The sequence below is a fragment of the Dama dama genome, chromosome 33 (assembly GCF_033118175.1).
Source record: "Dama dama isolate Ldn47 chromosome 33, ASM3311817v1, whole genome shotgun sequence".
NCBI classification, from domain to species: Eukaryota; Metazoa; Chordata; class Mammalia; order Artiodactyla; family Cervidae; genus Dama; species Dama dama.
This window is the reverse complement of record NC_083713.1, coordinates 52934485-52954924: the sequence shown is the minus strand read 5'-3', so window position 1 is coordinate 52954924 and position 20440 is coordinate 52934485. Positions and strand designations below refer to the sequence as shown.

Here is a 20440-nt window from a genome sequence, read left to right as displayed (position 1 = left end):
TAATGCAAATTAGGAGCTTTTTTGGCATTCGCTTACAGTAATGCACTAATAAGGTTAATTTATGAAGGTTCTCTTCCAGTCTGTACAGATGATATTTGTTCACTGCATATTTTTAGCATATTGTCCCTTTTTGTAATATTTTAAGTAATAAAAACATAGCTATTTTTCACTTACACAAATGAGAGATACTGTAAGCAGCACTCTGTTAACCAAAACTAAGTACAAAAAATATAAAGAATTCTAGATAAGAAGAGAATTCATTTTGTTGAGTTTCAAATGCCAGGTATCTGGAAATAACTGTCTCTCTCTAATCATTTTCTAATCATTTTCTTTTTTCTTAGATATAGGAAAAGGCAGAGAACTGAATAATTAGAGGAGTACTTACCTTGAACATGTTTTTTCCTTTTGGACATGAGTTAGTAATATAAAAAATAAGTAAAATACTATAAAATTATCCTATCAAAACTTTGCAGTTACATACTTATTACAAGTTATATTTTGATAATTTAAAAATACCTCATCTACATGATATTTTCAATTAGGTATTATAATAAATATTTCTTGTAATGCTAAATTCAGTATAAATACACAATCATAGTGCTGGGATAGATTATAAGAAATAGTTCAGGATAAAAACAAATAGCAGCTTGTAAGAACAGTGGGATTAAAAGTTAATCAATAAAAGAATAATACCAACTTTACCATTCTAATATTTACAAATGGGGCTTTTCTTTAAGAAAGAGTTAGTCACTGTATGAATTAGTCTTCTCTATATCTAGATTTAGCATTTGAATAACACCAAAGATGGTTAGTTAAAGAAAGAAAGAAAGTGAAGTCGCTCAGTTGTGTCCGACTCTTTGTGACCCCATGGACTGTTGCCCTACCAGGCTCCTCCGTCCATGGGATTTTTTAGGCAATCCCAAGTAGTCTTCTCCATTTCCTTCTCCAGGGCATCTTCCCGACCCAGGAATTGAACCAGGATCTCCTGCATTGTAGGCAGATGCTTTACCGTCTGAACCACCAGGGAAGATTAATTAAGGCAGAATACAAATAATCTGCCTAAATTTGTTATGGTAAGCATACAAATTTGAGAGCAACATATATGCTAAGCATATTACACACATATACATATAGTGATATGAATAAAACAAGAGATAGTTGTCCTTAAAATCTTTAATTATTGGAAGGATTAGTAACTTTGCACTCACAAGGTTTTCGAATGTGACTTCAAGTAGGTGGCAGTATTTTCTGAAGTAGTTATCTTCCTTGCCTGCCTGCTTGTATGCTAAGTCACTTCAGTCATGTCTGACTCTCTGCAACCACGTGGACTGGAGCCCACCAGATGGGATTCTCCAGGCAAGAATAATGAGTGTTTTGCCATTCCCTCCTCCAGGGGATCTTCCCAACCCAAGGATCAAACGCACATCTCTTACCTCTCCTGCACTGGCAGGCAAGGTTTGGCTAATTAGCATGATCGTATACTACTTAGATGTTTATTCACTAAGGATGAACTAATCTTTTTAAACATTACTAATAACGTCTATCCCATGTTACATTTCAAAATATCCTACAGTAGAATGCACCTAACCTATGAAATAAACCGTATAATTGTTTTTTGTTTTGACCTCATCTTTCTCCATGATATATAGACTCAATTCCTAAATAGTTGTGTGATGAAATTATATTTTAATAGCCAACTTGTTTCTTTAGAACATAACTGAGTATGGATTATTTCCAAAAGGAACTTTCCTTATCTGTTATTTAGGTGGAAAATTAAAATTAAAAAAAATACCTTTTAGGTGATTTCATTATGGAATTCTGTATTACGAGTATGTCATTCATCCCCCAAAGCACTGGAACGTGGTATAAGTAAAAGAGGAGTGCTGTGGCCTTAAACAAAGTAATAAATTGTAATGCAAATCTTGACCTGTGGGTTTATATCTAGTAGACTTTGAAAAGATAAAAACAAACTGATTAATGAGGTAACAAATATATTATTGCCTTTAACTTCTAAAGTCCAATATGGCTGTTGACTATATTATACCTCTAGGTTAAATTCATTCCAGAGGGAACTGGGCCCAACAGAAAGCACCAGTCATTTAGAGAATCGTGATATAGCTTAATTAAAATTAGAAGCAAAGCAAGGCACTGGTGTTCAATTGCCACTATCAAACAGGATAAAGTATTTCAAATACTTTGGGTCAGAGATTAGAAGATATATTAAAGATGTTCTTGAAAGAACAGCATGTATATTATCTATGGTGAAACAGATCACCAGCCCAGGTGGGATGCATGAGACAAGTGCTCGGGCCTGGTGCACTGGGAAGACCCAGAGGAATCGGGTGGAGAGGGAGGTGGGAGGGGGGATCGGGATGGGAAATACATGTAACTCCATGGCTGATTCATGTCAATGTATGACAAAACCCACTGAAATGTTGTGAAGTAATTAGCCTCCAACTAATAAAAAAATAAATAAATAAAAAAAAATAAAGATGTTCTTGATGTGAGTGAGCTCCTCTTATTTGAAACCAGATGACACAGAAATAGTTTTATCTAGGGAATTTGTAAGTTACATTGCCTTTTTATTTCTTTGAGGCAGAATCTATAAAATACTGAATTATTACCTTACAGTAAAGCTGCTATTTTAAGAATTTTAAACTAATATTGACTGCTGTCAGATCAGTTTCTAGATTTATTGACTTAAGAAGTAAATATAAACTGAGGTGAAGGCGAGGTCAGATCAATATTTATCTTGTGAATCAATAGATTCTGATATTACCAAAATTGAAGCTCAATAAATGTATGTGGCTGATAGAGAAAAAAACTTATCAGAAAGTTTAGTTTTGAAATTTCCTAAGCAAAATTGACTTGCCAGTTTTACATATGGGATTTTATCATGCCATCAGGGTATACAGAAGAAAGTAATTCTGCATAATAGCCCTGAGAACTTACACTATATAATAGACATTGGCAATGTTCCTGTGTAGAGTCTTCTCTTGTGTTGCTGGAAGAGGGTATTTGCTATGACCAGTGTGATCTCTTGGCAAAACTCTGTTAGACTTTTTGTTGCTCCATTTCGTAGTCCAAGGCCAAATTTGCTTGTTACTCCAGGTATCTCTTGACTTCCTACTTTAACATTCCAGTCCCCTATAATGAAAAGGACATCTTTTTTGGGTGTTAATTCTAGAAGGTCTTGTAGGTCTTCATAGAACCATTCAGTTTCAGCTTCTTCAGCATTACTGGTTGCGGCATAGACTTGGATTACTGTGAGATTGAGTGGGGTGCCTTGGAAATGAACAGAGATCATTCTGTCGTTTTTGAGATTGCACCCAAGTACTGCATTAGTGGCTTAAAACTCAACATTTGGAAAACTAACATCATGGCATCAGGTCCCATCACTTCATGGCAAATAAATGGGGAAACAATGGAAACAGTGACAGGCTTTATTTTGGGGGGCTCCAAAATCACTGCAGATGGTGATTGCACCCATGAAATTAAAAGATGCTTACTCCTTGGAAGAAAAGTTATGACCAACCTAGACAGCATATTAAAAGCAGAGACATTACTTTGCCAACAAAGGTCCATCCAGTCAAATTACGGTTTTTACAGTAGTCATGTAAGGATGTGAGAGTTGGACTATATAGAAAGCTGAGCACTGAAGAATTGATGCTTTTGAACTGTGGTATTTGAGAAGATTCTTGAGAATCCCTTGGACTGCAAGGAGATCCAACCAGTCCATCCTAAAGGAAATCAGTCCTGGACATTCATTGGAAAGACTGATGCTGAAGCTGAAACTCCAATACTTTGGCTGCCTGATGTGAAGAACTGACTCATTGGAAAAGACCCTGATGTTGAGAAAGATTGAAGGCAGGAGAAGAAGTGGAAGACAGAGTATGAGATGGTTGGATGGCATCACTGACTCAATGGACATGAGTTTGAGCAAGCTCTGGGAGTTGGTGATGGACAGGGAAGCTTGGCGTGCTGCAGTGCATGCGTTCTCAAAGAGTCAGATACGACTGAGTGACTGAACTGATAGACTGATACTGAATGTTTCTGTCTCCATGAGACACATGTTTTTCAATCATATGTTATTAAAGTTCTTTCCTTGTTTTACCTCTGATTTACCTGCCTCAGAAAGAAAAAAACTGGAGAATGTTTGCTGAAGAGGAATTTTGTTCAAATTTTGATGCAACATCATTTGAAATGTGGTTCCCGAGATGAACTATAACTGCTTGGTTTACTTGTATCTTCATCTTTATAGCACCTGTGAGCTCTAAGGTACCAATATGTCTTAGTCCATTAAGGCTGCTATAACAAAATATCATAGACTGGGTAGCTCATAAAGAATAGAAACTTATTTTCATGGTTCTATAGGCTAGAAGTCTGAGGTCAGGGTGCCAGTATAGTTGAGTGAGGGCCCTTTTCCAGGTTGTAGACTTCTCATTGTGTCCTCACAGGATAGAAGTGGGCAAGGGAGCTCTGATTTCTCTTTTATAAGGATATCAATCTCATGACCTAATCACTCCCAAAGCTTTTAAATGACTAATATCATTGCATTGGGCTTTCAACATAGGAATTTAGGGGAAAAATAAACATTCACACTGTAGCACTTGCATTCTGTAACACAAAATTTAATTTTTTTAATTTTTATTTTTATACAACTTTAAAGGTTACTTTCCAGCTAGTTATTACAAAATACTGGCTGTATTCCCTGTGTTGTACAATACACTGAGCCTTATACCCAAGAGTTTTGTATCTACCATTTCCCATGCTTATATTGCCCTGCCACTAGTAACTACTAGTCTGTTCTTATATCTGTGCATCTGCTTTCTTGTTATATTCAGTAGTTGTATTTTTTAGGCTCCACATATGAATTATACCATACAGTTTTTTCTTTCTCTTTCTAACTAATTTCACTTAGCCTAATGCCCTCCATCCAAATCTATCCATGCTGCTACAAATGGAAAAATTCAGTTCTTTTATGACTGAGTAGTAGTCCACTGTGTATGTGGAATTTTTATTCATTTGTTCATTTATTTCATTCATTTTTATTCATTCATCTGTTGATGGAAGCTTAGGTTGTTTCCACATCTTGGCAATTGTAAGTAATGCTTCTATGAACACTGGAATGCATGTGTCTTTTCAAATTCATGTTGTTTATTATTTTTTCAAATATATACTCAGGAGTGGAATTTCTAGGTCTTATGGTACCCAGAGCCTTGGCAGCTCACACAGTAAAGAATCTGCCTACCTATGCAGGAGATTTGACTTCAACCTCTGGGTTGGAAGGATCCCCTGGAGAAGGCAATGGAAAACCACTCCATATTCTTGCCTGGAGAATTCCACGGACAGAGGAGCCTGGTGGGCTATAGTCCATGGAGTCACAAAGAGTCTGGCATGACTGAGCAACTGAACATGCATGCATGGTAGTTCTATCTATATTTTTTGAGAAAATTCCATCCTGGTTTTTCCACAATGACTGCACCGATTTACGCTTCTACCAGCAGTGTACAAGGGTTCTCTTTTTTCCAAGTAGTTGTCAACATTTGTTATTTGTGTTCTTTTTTATGATAGTCATTATGACAGGTGCGAGTTGATATCTACTGTGGTTTTCATTTGCATTTCCCTGATGATTAGTGATGAGCATCTTTTCATGTGCCTGAAAGCATGAGCATCTTTTTATCTTAATTTCCACTTTAGAAAAAAATGTCTATTCAATTCTATGTTCAACTGAATTGTTTATTTTTTGATATTAAGTTATATAAGCTGTTTATGTAGTTTGAATATCAATACCTTGTTTGCATCGTTTGGAATTATTTTCTCCCATTTGCTCTGTTGTTTTTTCATTTTCTCAGTGGTTTCCTTTTCTGTAAAAAGCTTGTACAGTTTTTCATTATTTTAATACTTTAATTTTACTGGAGTATAGTTGGTTCATAGTGTTGTTAGCTTCAGGTATGCAGCAAAGTAATTCAGTTATATATGTACATATATTCAATGTTTTATAGATTATTTTCTTATATAGGATATCACAGCATACTGAGTATAGTTCCCTGTGCTATACAGCAGGTACTTGCTGGTTATCTGTCTTACAAGTAGCAGTGTGTATGTACATGTGTGTTCATCTAAAGCTCCTGATTTATCCCTCGTCTGCCACATTTACACTTTAAATGGAAATTTGGTGAGTTTAAGTTTGCTTTCAATATCTGTCTGTTTATATTTTGTAAATAAGTTCATTTGTATCTTTTTAAAAATTAGATTCCACATATAAGTGGTATTTGTCTTCCTATCTGACTTCAGTTAGTATGATAATATCTTGGTCTATCCAAATTGCTGCAAATGGGATTATTTCATTTGTATGGCTGAGTAATATTCCATTGTATGTGTGTGTGTGTGTATATATAATGTAAATCACCGGGTTTCCCAGGCGGTGCAATGCTAAAGAATCCACCTGCCAATGCAGGAGACACAAGAGACATGGGTTTGATCCTTGGGTCAGGAAGATCCTCTGGAGGAGGAAATGGCAACCTACTCCAGTATTCTTGCCTGGAAAATTCCATGGACAAAGGAACCTGGCAGGCTACAGTCCATGGAGTCACAAAGAATTGGACATGACCGAGCAACTGAGCACACACACACAAATATTAATATACCCCATCTTCTTTATCCACTCCTCTGTTGATATTTCGTTTACGTCTATGCCTTGTCTGTTGTGATGCAGTGAGCATTGGGGTGTGTGTATCTTTTCAGATTATGGTTTTCTCTAGATATATGACCAAGAGTGAGACTACTGAATCATAGGAATAGCTCTGAATTTAGTTTAAGCAAGTTTCATCCTGTTCTCCATAATGGCTATACCAATTTACATTCTTCCCAACAGTGTAAGGGGAGCAGCTCCCTTTTCTTCACACCCCTTCCAGCCATTTATTGTTGGTAGACTTTTGGTGAAGGCCCTTCTGACTGGTGTGAGGTGATACCTCATTGCAGTTTTTATTTGCATTTCTGATAATTAGTGATGTTGAGCATTGTCTCATGTGCCTCTTGGCCATCTGGATTTCTTCTATGGAGAAATGTCAATTTAACGCCTCTGCCCATTTTTTGATGAGGCTATTTGTTTTTTGGATATTGAGTTAATTGTTTATTCTGGAGATTAATCCCTTCTCAGCCCCTTAATTTTCAGATATTTATTCCCATTCTGTTGGTTTCCTTTTCATTTTGTTTGTGGTTTCCTTTGCTGCACAGAAGCTTTAAATTTAATTATGTCCCATCTGGTTTTTTTGTTTGTTTGTTTTCATTATTGTTATTCTAGGAGGTAGATCTAAAAAGATCTTGCTGCAATTTATGTTAAAGAGGGTTCTTGTGTTTTCCTCTGAGTCTTATAGTGTCCTGGCTTGCATTTAATACTTTGATCCTTTTTGAGTTTATTCTTATGTAGAGTGTTAGAGAATTTTTTTTTTTTTTTTTTTTTTTTTAACATATCACTGTTCAGTTTTCCAAGCACTACTTACTGGAGATACTTTTATCCATTTTATATTCTTGCAACTTTTGTTGTAGATTATTAACCAGAAACATGAGTTTATTTGGGACCATTCTGTCCTGTTCCATTGATCTATATTTCTTTTTTTGTGCCAGTACCATACTTTTATGATTACCATAGCTTTGAAGTGTAGTCTAAAGTCAGAGAGGCTGATTCCTCCTGCTCAGTTTTTCTTTCTCAGGACTGTCTTGGCTCTTTAAGGTCTTTTGTGTTTCCATGTAAATTTAAATTTTTTTTGTTCTACTTCTGTGAAAATGCCATTGGTAATTTGCTAGAGGCTGCATTGAATCTGTAGATTGCCTTGGATAATGTAGCCATTTTAACAATATTGATTTTTCTAATTCAAGAACCTGGAATATCCTTCTATCTATGTCATCTTTTGATTTCTTTCATCAACATCTTATAGTTTTCAAAGTACAGGTCTTTTGTCTTCTTAGGTAGGTTTATTCCTAGTTATTTTATGCTTTTTAATGTGATGGCAAATGAGCTTATTTCCTTAATTTCTCTTTATGATCTTTTGTTGTTAGTGTATAGGTATATAAGTGATTTCTGTGTATTAATTTTGTATTGTGCAACTTTACTGAATTCATTGGTGAAGTCTAGTAGTTTTTTAGTAGCATCTTAAATTTCTATGTATAGTATTGTGTCATTTGTAAACTGACAGTTTTACTTCTTTTCCAATTTGGTTTTCTTTCTCTTCTGATTGCCATGGCTAGGATTTCCAAAACTATGTTGAATACAAGTGGCAAGCATGAACATCCCTGTCTTGTTCCTGATCTTTGAGGGAATGGTTTAGGCTTTTAGCCATTGAGAATAATGTTAGCTGTAGGTTTGTCATATATGGCTTTTATTACGTTGAGGTATGATTCCTCTATTTTAGTTTTTTGGAAAGCTGTTATCAAAATGAGTGTTGAATTTAGTCAAAAGCTATTTCTGCCTCTGTTGAGATAATCAAATGATTTTTATTCTTCACCTTGTTAATGTGGCATATCACACTGATTTGTGGCTTTTGCAAAATTCTTGCATCCCTGGGGTTAATCCCACTTGATTATGGTATATGATCCTTTTAATATATTATTGGATTTGGCTTGCTAGTATTTTGTTGAAGATATTTGCATCTATGTTCACCTATGATATTGGCCTGCAATTTTAACTTTAATTAGGTCCCAATTGTTTATTTTTCCATTTACTTTAGGAGACAGATCCAAAAAATATTGCTACAATTTATGGTAAAGACTGCTCTGCCTGTTTTCCTCTAGTTTTGTAATATCTTCACTGCTGTTTAATTAGCAAATCTATTATTCCCTCACAGTTCCTGATTTCAGATTCTTGAGTCTTCTCAATCCCTCATGTAAGTTCCAAATAATAAAAGGTTGGTCCAATGTCTATTGAAGGCCACATATGGGTAGGAAAATATAAGTGAAAAATTCACAGAACATATGATCTGTGCCCTTCACACTCTTTATTCATCAAATATGGAATGGCAGCACATCCTAGACACTGAAAAATATTTAGAAAACATTGTGTAGTTAATTAGGGATTGTTAAATTGCAAAACATGTGCACGAGGCCCAGAGATATGAAGGGTGGTTACATCAGGGAAGATTGTTGGGGTCCTAAATAAAATGAACAAAGAAAACCCAAGAGAACAGAGAAGAGACGAATCATTGTCTTTATCAGAACACTTTATGAAATGAATATTTTGATTTAGAAAGTTATCACAGAAAAATACTTGCAGACAAATTTACCAAATCTTACATACAAATTCTAAGCTGGAATATGACCTTCATTATTACAGATTGTCACATTTTTCACAGTCAATAGGAAATTTGTCCTTGTCTCAAATTCTGTATCCTAATGACTAAGCTCTTCTCTTTAGTCATACTTCTTTCAGCTTTTGGAGAACAGAGAATATGCTTTATGTATTCATTGTACCACCTTCAGTGCCAAGGAAAATACTTTGTACATAGTAGGCCCTTCTTCAACAAATGTTATTGGTCAAATAAAACTTCAATGTTCTGTGGTACATCAGTACTGTCTTCAACTAGAATTGGTTGTTAATGTATTCCCCTAAAGTTTCACACCTAGATGTCTATGAGAAAAGATACTGCTGCATTTCTTAGTTAAACTTGTTTTATTTGTACTCTTTTTTCATGTGTTCCTAAGGCATTTTGCATATGACTCCAATATAACTTACATCACAGTTTAAAGAAATATTTATCTGTCTACTTGGTATACTAGATTATGTTTTTCTGAAGAGAATGGAGTGTATCTTCTTTTCTTGGCATCTATGGAAGGAAATGTTAGATATTAAGTATTGGTGACTCAATCTTTGTTGAAATAGAATCCTTAAATATAGAAAATTGTGATAAATGAGTTATTATAACGAAACAAATTCTACCAAATGAGGAGGGAAAACTTTTAGGACTGCTTCTTTTTGCTGTGAAGACACCTGCTTAATTTGTGAAAAGTAGGAGGAAGATAGAAGACTGTAAATTCTTTGGTTTTTAACATGTCCTCTAATTTTGTTCCTATTGGCAGATTTTATCAGGTCTTTTGCACATAGCAGATTTACTTTCAAGTATGAAAACAAATTCTCATAGGTTTACAGGCTAAGTGAAAAAATTTTATATTTTAGTGTGAATGCTAGTAACTTTGAAGTACATGCTTATCTGAATAATCCAAACATAAACTAATGGGGATTACTTTTTTTTTTTTTAAAGAATGCAGCAAAGAAGAGACTGGTAAGTGTTAGCAGGTAGAGAGGGGGCGCCAGGAAGAAGACAACCATTTCAAGGTATAGAAGTTCATTGGTAACTTGACAGACAGTTTAATTGACAACATCGAAATGCTTCTTTGAAACTTAGGAGCTATGCTTTACTCAGATGTGAGGATTATGTTGTTTTTCAAAGGGTGGTGTGAGTAGGGTGACCATATTATCATCCAAACCTAACACTCTCAAGAGTTAAAGGGGGCATTCTTAATATGCTTACCACTAACATTAAGAACGGGTCTCCCTGGTGACTCAGATGGTAAAGAATCTGCCTGCAATGCAAGAGACCTGGGTTCGATCCCCAGGTTGGCAAAATTTCCTGAAGGAGGGCATGGCAACCCACTCCAATTTTCTTGCCTGGAGAATCCCCATGGACAGAGGAGCCTGTCTGGGTGGGCCACAGTCCATGGGGTCACAAAAAGTCAGACACAACTGAACAACTAAGCCCAGCAGAACATTAAGAAGAATCTAGTTCAGTTGGGGTGGATCATCACCCTGGATAGACCACTTGTAATGGTACTATCTAGGGTATTTTAAAAGGTGAATTCCAAGCTCTGGTCTAATCTCACTGCATAAGACAGGATCCCTAAATCTGGACTGGGATTCCACTTTCAAATAAGTACCCTAGATGGTACAAATGTACATTTTTATGTTGCAGAAGTTGGAGTTGAAATGATTAGTCAAAAAGGTGAAATTCTACAACCTGCCCCTTCATGCTAAGTTTACACTTACCAAAGACAATTTTACTCCTAACAACACCTAATATGTCAGACTCATGGTTCAGTAAGATTTGAAAGATTTATGATATAAAATTTTATAATGGGGATATGTATTGACCTACAGATTCCCTATTTTATAATTATGGTCCATAAAATCAGGCTGAGAAAAGATGAATTCTAGCCTTCATACAAATTTAGATGCTTTTGCTATATACCACCAATACCTCCTGGTGACACCCCCTTCCCCCACAAAGAATATCACTCGTAAGCCCTAGGATCCCCAAAACAGTAACTATACAATAGAAAGAGACAAAGTTTCTGCCCCTAAAAAATAAGGAAAAATACAAAATCTTGAAAGCAAGTATTTTAAAATCACAACTTTTAACTGAAAATGCTTCAATATCACATTATTTTAACTTAACATACATTCCAATAGATTCAACTAAGATATCTTTCTCAGAAAATATATATTCTCAAAAAAAAGTTTTTCAAAGTCTGTCACTATTGCACATATCACTCACTACAGTGATTTCTTATCCTGTAAAAGGCAGAGCACAACATCAACCAGAACCCAAGAAGAAATAAAATTATATTCAACTTTTCCAAAGCATTACTCTTATTGTGCTTTTTTCTAAAGAATGCTTATCTGCCAAGAAATAAGCAAGGGCAGGAACAACCAACTATAACAAGAGGAAGGTTATTTTAGCATCAATTGTGATATATGCAGATTTCTATATTTAAAATGAAAACATTAAAATTACAGTTTAAATGTTTAAGTATTATTTGACCTAAAATAAAGGAAATAAATTTACCAGTTGTAGTTTCTCAAAGCTGAAAAGACTGTCTCATCTAGAACAAAAAAGGAACCATTTGTTTGATATCATTTTTGATGAATTATTAATTTTATCACAGCTAAGATGACAGCTAATATTAGAACATTGAATTATTAATTTTCAAATGTGCAGTGAAAAAGCAGAATAAACATAAACTGAGAAGTGTTTTACGTATGGGTTACATTGCTTACATATTCTATTTAAGAAAAATACCAAAGGAAACAGAAGGAATTAAAAATCTTGTCAACACTTCTGATGAATTCGTTTACCCAGTACTTTCTATGCCACTTTAAAATATAAAGCACAAATAACATTACATCCTGTCTGATAATAAATGTTATTATTGAACACTAAAGATATACATTATCCATATTGCAAATCATCTTTGTGTAGTTCCAAGCAGGATAGTTAAATTACAAAGTGCTAATAAGAGTGAGAAACATCTGTGGTCTTAAAGAATTCACCTCTAATCTTTCCAGGATTATTTTATGGATAGATGAAAATTGTTTCTTCAGAATAGCTTCCAGTTGGTTTTTTAGCCATTATGTTTTGTCATGACAATTATTCCTGTTATTTCATAGAATAAAACTCACAGAGCCTCCGGTCTTCCTCAACTGTTTAAAGTGGTGAAGTTTCAGTCCAAAAGGAAGGATAGTATCTAAACAGCTCTGTCACATTAGGGACCAGCGCTGCGTCCCGTCAAATACCTTTCCATGAACCTCCCCTGAACTCTTGAGCCTTCAAAGCCTTAACACTCGACTTCTGAATAAGCAAGTGTTTTCTTGGTATTGGTGTCGTAAGCACTCCAGCAGTGTACAGCAGAATCACTGCTCAGAGCAAAGGGAAAATTATGGAAGATACAGAGGGGAATGTAGACTGATGGATATTTTTAGGACATGCTTCCCTGTCAGAAGGAAGAAACCAGTTGTTCATCCCAGAGTTCACAGGGTTTAATCTGGATAAAGGGTAATTTTTTTTATATCCATTAAAAATTTGTTTTAAATTATGCCATTTGTTATTTAGGCACATGGAACAGGGAGTACAAAAAGAAAGATAGTTTCACAGTAGGTAGATTTTTTTTTTTTTCTTTTCAGTGAGGTAGGACTCCAGGTAATAAATTTACAGTTTTTGTAATTTAGATAAAAGTGATTTTAGCCAGATATGCTTCTATGATAATATTCAAATCAATAATTTTAATCACTCTTTTTACACTTCACTATTGCTATACATGCCCCTACTGAAGGTTCTATGTAACCTGTAAGATTATTTTATCATTTATTCTATCTTGTAATTAAAACATATGCTTTATATATTATAATACATATCAAGTGACAAGCTAATAATCCAGTTCATATGTTAAAGGAGAATTAGCTTCTGCTTTCTAAACCTTCTTACTCTCATCAACTCTGTAAAATATTATATATGCATCTGTTTTTTTTTTTTTTTTTTTTAAGATTAAATAACTTCCCCAATATGGCATAACTGGTAAGAAGCTGAGGTAAAATTCAAATGTGTATCTGTGTGGATTTAAATATTTTTTCAGGTAAGATATCTCCCTTTTGAAAATTCACAATATATGTTAAATTATTAAATTGTCTGAAAACTCAACATTGTGTAAGTTAACCTAGCACGTGCTACATTGACTTTACATATTCACTGAGTCCTTTGTAAAAACCCCTGGGCTCCGTACTATTACTACACTTTTACTCCAAAGGGGAATGGGACTTGAGAAGTGAAGTAAATTTCTGGTCACTAACAGAACTGGGCTTTGAACTCAGAATGGTGACTCTCAGCTATGGTTGGGTATTCTGCTCATGTGATAGACTATATTGATAAAGGAATGTATAACACAACATTCTAACCTGAAAATATTGAAAATTATTGGCAAGAGACTAACGGGTACTGTGGCTCCTGGATTCATCAGGAAGAAGAGATTTCAGTTTCATCCTTAAACAGAAAGGAGAATTCAATCAACTCCCTCCTAGAATATGGTGGGTGCTCCCTTCTCCCTGAAAATACTCATCTTTGAGTCTCAGATCATCCGATTGTCCCACCCAATATCCCTCCATGTTACAGGTTTGTTTGTTTGTTTGACAGATGAACTAGGTTCCTCTCTCTCTTTGCTTAAAGGTTTAATTTGTAAGATGGTTGTCCTTTTACCCAATAACACTCCGGACATAATGTCTGAGGATTTCAGTATCCACATAGTCATAGATGATCTTCCTCATACCCTGACCTCTCTATTCCTTGACCGTCTCCCTACCACTGACTTTGGCCCCTGTCTTTTTTCAGTTACCCACTCCTAATGTCCTATGTTGTATCTTGCTATTACCTGTAACTCAGCTCTTTCTAATCAGCTCAAACCCTCTCATTCTTGCAGAACCATGGCATCGTCTTACAGCTGGTTTCTCAGCTCTAACAGTTCTTCAGACTCAACCATCACACCATGTTTTCATTTTTCCTCACTCCCTTAAATCCTAACATATTATCATATGCAACTTAATTCCATACCCATTATCATAAAAATTCCCTTACGTATACCCTCATTTTGCTTGCCCTCTTTTCTCCTCCTGGCACTTACTTGACAATTCCTCGATCTTAATTTAAACTCAGGTGAGCCCTTAATATTGTCAGGCAGTCACACTACTTTCCTCTAGTGCTTTCATTCTCTCACATTCCTAAATGACTATGACCTTTGTCTCTTTGCTCCATTTCCAACAGCTCATCCCCCATCATCACTCACATAGATAACATCCTTGCTTCCCTATTTTAGTGTGAAATCTGAGCAATCAGAAAAGTACTTCCTGGGACTCCCACTGCCATATTTATTCACCCACTACCTACTCAGTCTTTCCTCTTCTTTCTCTGCTCTTGACTAAGGCCAAACCATTAGATCTCATACCTTCTTGTATAATGAAGGATCTCACACCAAAAATTCTCTATTTTATATACTTATTACATTATATATATTCCATTTGGTCTAATGTGTCATTTAAGGCCAGTGTTTCCTTATTGATTTTTCTGAATGGATGATTTGCTTATTGATGTAATTGGTGTATTAAAGTCCCTTACTATTATTGTGATACTATCAATTTCTCCCTGTATATCTGAGACATGTATATCTGAGATAAGAAGGATAGCATAAATGATCAAGGAATCAATCCAACAAGATATAAAAGAAATGTAACTGTATAACATTATATATTATTATAACATTATTATATATATAACATATCAAACATAGAAATCTCTGAATACGTAAAACAAATACTAATGGATATATAGGAAGAAATTGACAGCATCTCTCCTCTTTTTAATCATGAACTTTTTCTCTCCATTCTGGATCATTTCTAACAACATACAAACATGCATTTAATTGCCCTACATTTTATCTAAAAAATAAATGCTTCTTTTTATTTTGCCCTCTAACAACTAGTCCGTTTCTCTATTTTTCTTTACAGCAAAATTCACCAAAGAGATGTCTATATTCACTTTCTCCAGTGTTTCTGTTTCTCTTTGTCTTTGAACCCACTGCCATCAGGCTTTTACACCCATCTTTCTAAAAGAATTGAACAGCAATGACCTTCAGACCTAAATCTGACAACTATTTTTTAGACTCCATTTTATTGAACCTATCTCAGCAGTAGACATAATATTTTCTTAGAAAGACTCTTCATTTGACTTCCAGAGCATCACATCTACTAGTTTTTTTTCCTAACTCAATAGTTGCTTTTCTTCTAATTACTATGTTGCTTTTTCATCTTCAAGACTTCTTTTTTAACCTCTATTTATTTCCATCTAAACTTCAGTGACTTTCTGAAGACTTATGGTTTCTAATACTATAAATAGGCTATATATCACCAAATGTTTATGTCCATTCAAGATCTTTCCCATGTATTACAACTCAATAAATCCAACTGCATAGTAGATACCTATCCTTAAATATCTAATAAGCAAATCAATTTTAACACATCCAAATACAATTCTTCATCATCTCCCAGAAGTCTTGTTCTGCACCTTTTTTCATCTCTAAGTATTTAGTTCTTCCTATTGCCTAGGACAGATATCTTAAAATTGATCTTAATTTCTCGTTTTCTTCTCAGTCCACATTAAATCACAAAGCATATCCTATTAGCACCATATTTAAAATAGATCCTGGTCACAGTCACCCCTATTTCTTAAGATTCTAGTCTCATCCCTATCTGTTCTCACACATATTATCTCTGTAACCTTCAAATTGTTTTTCCTTCCTTTGTGCTTGTTTCCTATGGTAGAAATGGTATATTTATGTGTATGTTTTACTTGAAAGTAAATGCTCACCCAAGGTCTAAATTTCCCAGATCTATAGCATATAGGTGGAGTCATGTGGATAATTCTAGCCAATACAATGTAAGGTTGTTAATTGTGCAGAACTCATTTCTTATGTTCTCTTTTCCTTCTCCAGAAACCATGAAGACGTTTTCAGGCCACTAGAAGACAAGATGGAAAGAATACCGATCCCTGTATCACTAATTAGAAGAGAGAGATCAAGAAATATATCCATTCAGAAACATCCACATTGGGTTTTGTTATGACCAATGCATATTTTATTAAGTCCCTGAGATTTGGGGATTCTTTGTTACAACATTTATACTATCTAACTTAGATATCAGATAGTACATCCTATTCTCCACCAAGCTGTCAGAATGAGCCTAATAAAACATAGGTCAAATGACATCACTCTTTTCCTCACTTACTTTATGCAGTCACACAGGCCTCCTAACTGTTCCTGGAATGCACCAACCACTGCTTCATTGAAAGCCTTTTACTCGCTCTTTCCTATGCTCTTTTCCTATGCTCTTTCCTATGCCTGGAGTGCTCTGCCAATAATTCTTTGTATGTCTATTCCCTTATCTCTTTAGTCAATCTCTTAGTGAAACTTTCCTTGACATACTTATTTAAAATGGAATCTGACTTTCACTCTGACATCTTATGTTGCCCTTACTCTTAGAATTTTCTCCAGAGGAGTTGTTACTATGTCACATACTCAATTCTTTGTTGGGTCTGTTTGACTCCTAGCACTTATAAATGTGTCTAGAACATTTCAGGAACCCAGGAAACATTTGTTAGAGAATGAATTGGCTCAACTAACTCATTACATTTTTCATCTTTTCAAGCATTCAACATATATTCATTCAAAACATGTGGGGTTCTCTGGCCTAGATAACCCTAACCCACTCACATATATACATCTTATCTTCTTAACACACCTGTAGTACAGGTACCAATTTAGGTATCATTTCCTAAAGTCAGAACCTCAGCTTTCTTCTGTTGATGCCTCTCTTCCATTACCTATTATGCTCTGCTCATCTGTTATCACACAAGTTTTCCTATGGTAGTATAAAAAAATCACTTACCTAGAGCCAGACATCCTGGAGTCTGAAGTCAAGTGGGCCTTAGAAAGCATCATTATGAAAAAACATAGTAGAGGTGATGGAATTCCAGCTGAGCTATTTCAAGTCATAAAAGATGATGCTGTTAAATTGGTATACTCAATACGCCAGCAAATTTAGAAAACTCAGTAGTGGCCACAGGAGTGGAAAAGGTCAGTTTTCATTCCAGTCCCAAAGAAAGGCAGTGCCAAACAATGTTCAAACTACTGCACAATTGCACCGTTGGATCATTGAAAAAGTAAGAAAGTTCCAGAAAGACATCTACTTCTGCTTTATTGACTCTGCCAAAGTCTTTGACTGTGTAGATCACAACAAACTGTGAACAATTCTTCAAGAGATAGGAATACCAGACCACCTTACCTGTCACCTGAGAAATCTGAATGCAGTTCAAGAAGCAACAGTTAGAACTGGACATGGAACATGGATTACTTCCATATTGGGAATGGAGTGCGTCAAGGCTCTCTACTGTCACCCTGCTTATTTAACCTAATGGCAGAGTACATCATGCAAAATGTAAGACTGGATGAAGCACAAGCTGGAATCAAGATTGCTGGGAGAAATATCAATAACCTCAGATATGCAGATGACACCACCTTTATGACAAAAAGCAAAGAGGAACTAAGGAGCCTCTTGATGAAAGTGAAAGAGGAGAGTGAAAAAGCTGGATTAAAACTCAACATTCAAAAAACTAAGATCATGACATCCCATCCCATCACTTCATGGCAAATAAATGGGGAAACAATGGAAACAGTGACAGACTTTATTTTGGGGTGCTCCCAAATCACTGCAGATGGTGACTGCAGCCATGAAATTAAAAGACACTTTCTCCTTGGATGAAAAGCTATGACCAACCTAGACAGCATATTAAAAAGCAGAGACATTACTTTGCCGACAAAGGTCCATCTAGTCAAAGCTATGGTTTTTCCAGTAGTCATGTATGGCTATGGGTGTTGGACTTTAAAGAAAGTTGAGTGCCAAAGAATTGATGCTTTTGAACTGTGGTGTTGGAGAAGACTCTTGAGAGTCCCTTGGACTGCAAGGAGATCAAACCAGTCTATCCTAAAGGAAATCAATCCTGAATATTCATTGGAAGGACTGATGCTAAAGCTGAAACTCCCAATACTTTGGCCACTTGATGCAAAGCACTGACTCATTTGAAAAGACCCTAATGCTGGGAAAGATTGAGGGCAGGAGGCAGAGGGGCTGACAGAGGATGATATGGTTGGGTGGCATCACCGACTTGATGGACATGAGTTTGAGCAAACTCTGGGATTTGGTAATAGACAGGAAAGCCTGGCATGCTGCAGTCCATGGGGTCACAAAGAGTTGGACACAAGTGATCAACTGAACTGAACTGATTATAAAATACTCTTTTTGTATTCTCTATCTTTTTGTATGTGCTTCCCTTGTGGCTCAGCTAGTAAAGGCTCCACCTGCAATGTGGGAGACCTGGGTTCGATCCCTGGTTTGGGAAGATTGCTGGAGAAGAGATAGGCTACCAACTCCAGTATTCTGAGCTAGAGAATTCCATGGACCATATAGTTCATGGGGTTGCAAAGAGTCAGACGCGACTGAGTGATGTTCATTTCACTTCACTTTCATCTTTTTGTATTCCCAACTATATTTACTTTCCATGAGAGCAGAGTTTATAACAGTGTTGTTCAGTTTTGCATCTCCTCCATATATTACAGTTTTGGGGTTCATAAATTAAAACTCATTAAACTTTCTTGAGTTCAAAGACAACATTATTGCTTTGGATTTGGCAATTTAGAGATTTCTGATAATCATGGATTATGGTATCATGGTATGAGAAGTAGTAGAAAAAAGCCAGAAGATTGAAAGGTAAGTTTTTAGAGTAGAAGCTATCTCCTTTATGTTTTTATGACCCAAGGCATGACTCAAGGATAATTTTCTGGTACCAACTAATTATAGTGAGGCAAGGAAGGTATGGGTCAATGTCCTTCAAGAGAGATAGTATTTTAATTTTCCATCTGAATTCATGAGAGGACCCAAAGTATGTATGTCTGTACTTCTAAAGGACAAGTTGAACCAATATCAAGCCCTGGAAATAATCATTCTGGTACCTCTTACTTTGAAAACTGAGTTGGTTATCCAGATTTGTTTGCGTAGTTGTTCAAAATTATTTTTCAGCAAATATTCACTCTGTCCTTATACTCATCCAACTTAATTTTGTGGTAGGCAGTATGTACTTTCCTACTCTTTGACTTAAATTGGATACTAGAGAGCAGTATGGTGTGACCCTGGAAATATGCTCACACTGTTGGACTTGTGTTCCTACACTTCTGTATTTCAGCATGAAGAGGAAATTTCTTAAATAGGTATTACTACTGGTCCAAAGAAGATGAGAGGTATGTGAAGTAGATCTGAACCCAACCTATGTTGGAGCCAAGTCCAACTGAGCTTAGCCAATATCAGCCCAACCTTACAGACCTGCAGACTGTCACTTAAAACCATCCCAAAACTTGGTGACTTCTAATACATAATTATTATTAAAAAAAAAAAAAAAGAACTAATTGATAGAGAACTAACCTCTCCCCTTGACTCTTTCTCAAATACTTTGAAAATAATTGGAGTCAAGACAGAGAAGTTCTACTTTCATAAACCTAATAAAAATATTAGAAATTTTACTGTCCTCTGTGCTAGTCACTCAGGAATAGGAAAAAATTGGAATAAATCACCTATTGATTCTTTAACTTTTATAAAACCATCTTGGATATGCCTTCAGTAAAATTCTTACAATTTTCAATACATTAAAACAGCCAATGAGGTTTCCACTTAAAATACAAATTCAAGTATTTCCAGTTGTGACCAAAACCCACATGTATCCTTTGTAAGTAGGGATCAACAGAGTGAAACCACTTACTTGGAGCTTATAAATGTTGTCAGTTCCTGAAGCTGCTGGCTGCACTTTGGGAGTTAAGAAATGTTTCAGAATAATAGCTAACTGCATGGAAAATTGAAAACTAAAGACTAAACTTTTCTCAAACATTATGCAGCCTTTGTGAGAGCAGCCTATCATTTATTTCCTCAAATGTATTCAGCACAACATTTTTGCAGCCGAGGTATCTTTGGCCACAAAAGCAGGATGTTATTCTCTTATATCTGCTGCCAGAGGAACTGGAAGAGCAA

The 20440-nt window shown here is 35.6% G+C and overlaps 1 long non-coding RNA gene across 1 annotated transcript in view; it reads left to right on the top strand.

Moving 5' to 3' along the window:
• Positions 1-18988, top strand: part of LOC133050825 (uncharacterized) — a 161239-nt gene extending 142251 nt beyond the window's left edge. Inside the window, exon 3 of the long non-coding RNA XR_009691708.1 lies at positions 16303-18988. This is a non-coding gene — a long non-coding RNA (uncharacterized LOC133050825). The remainder of the gene's footprint in view (positions 1-16302) is intronic.
• Positions 18989-20440: the final 1452 nt, after the last annotated feature.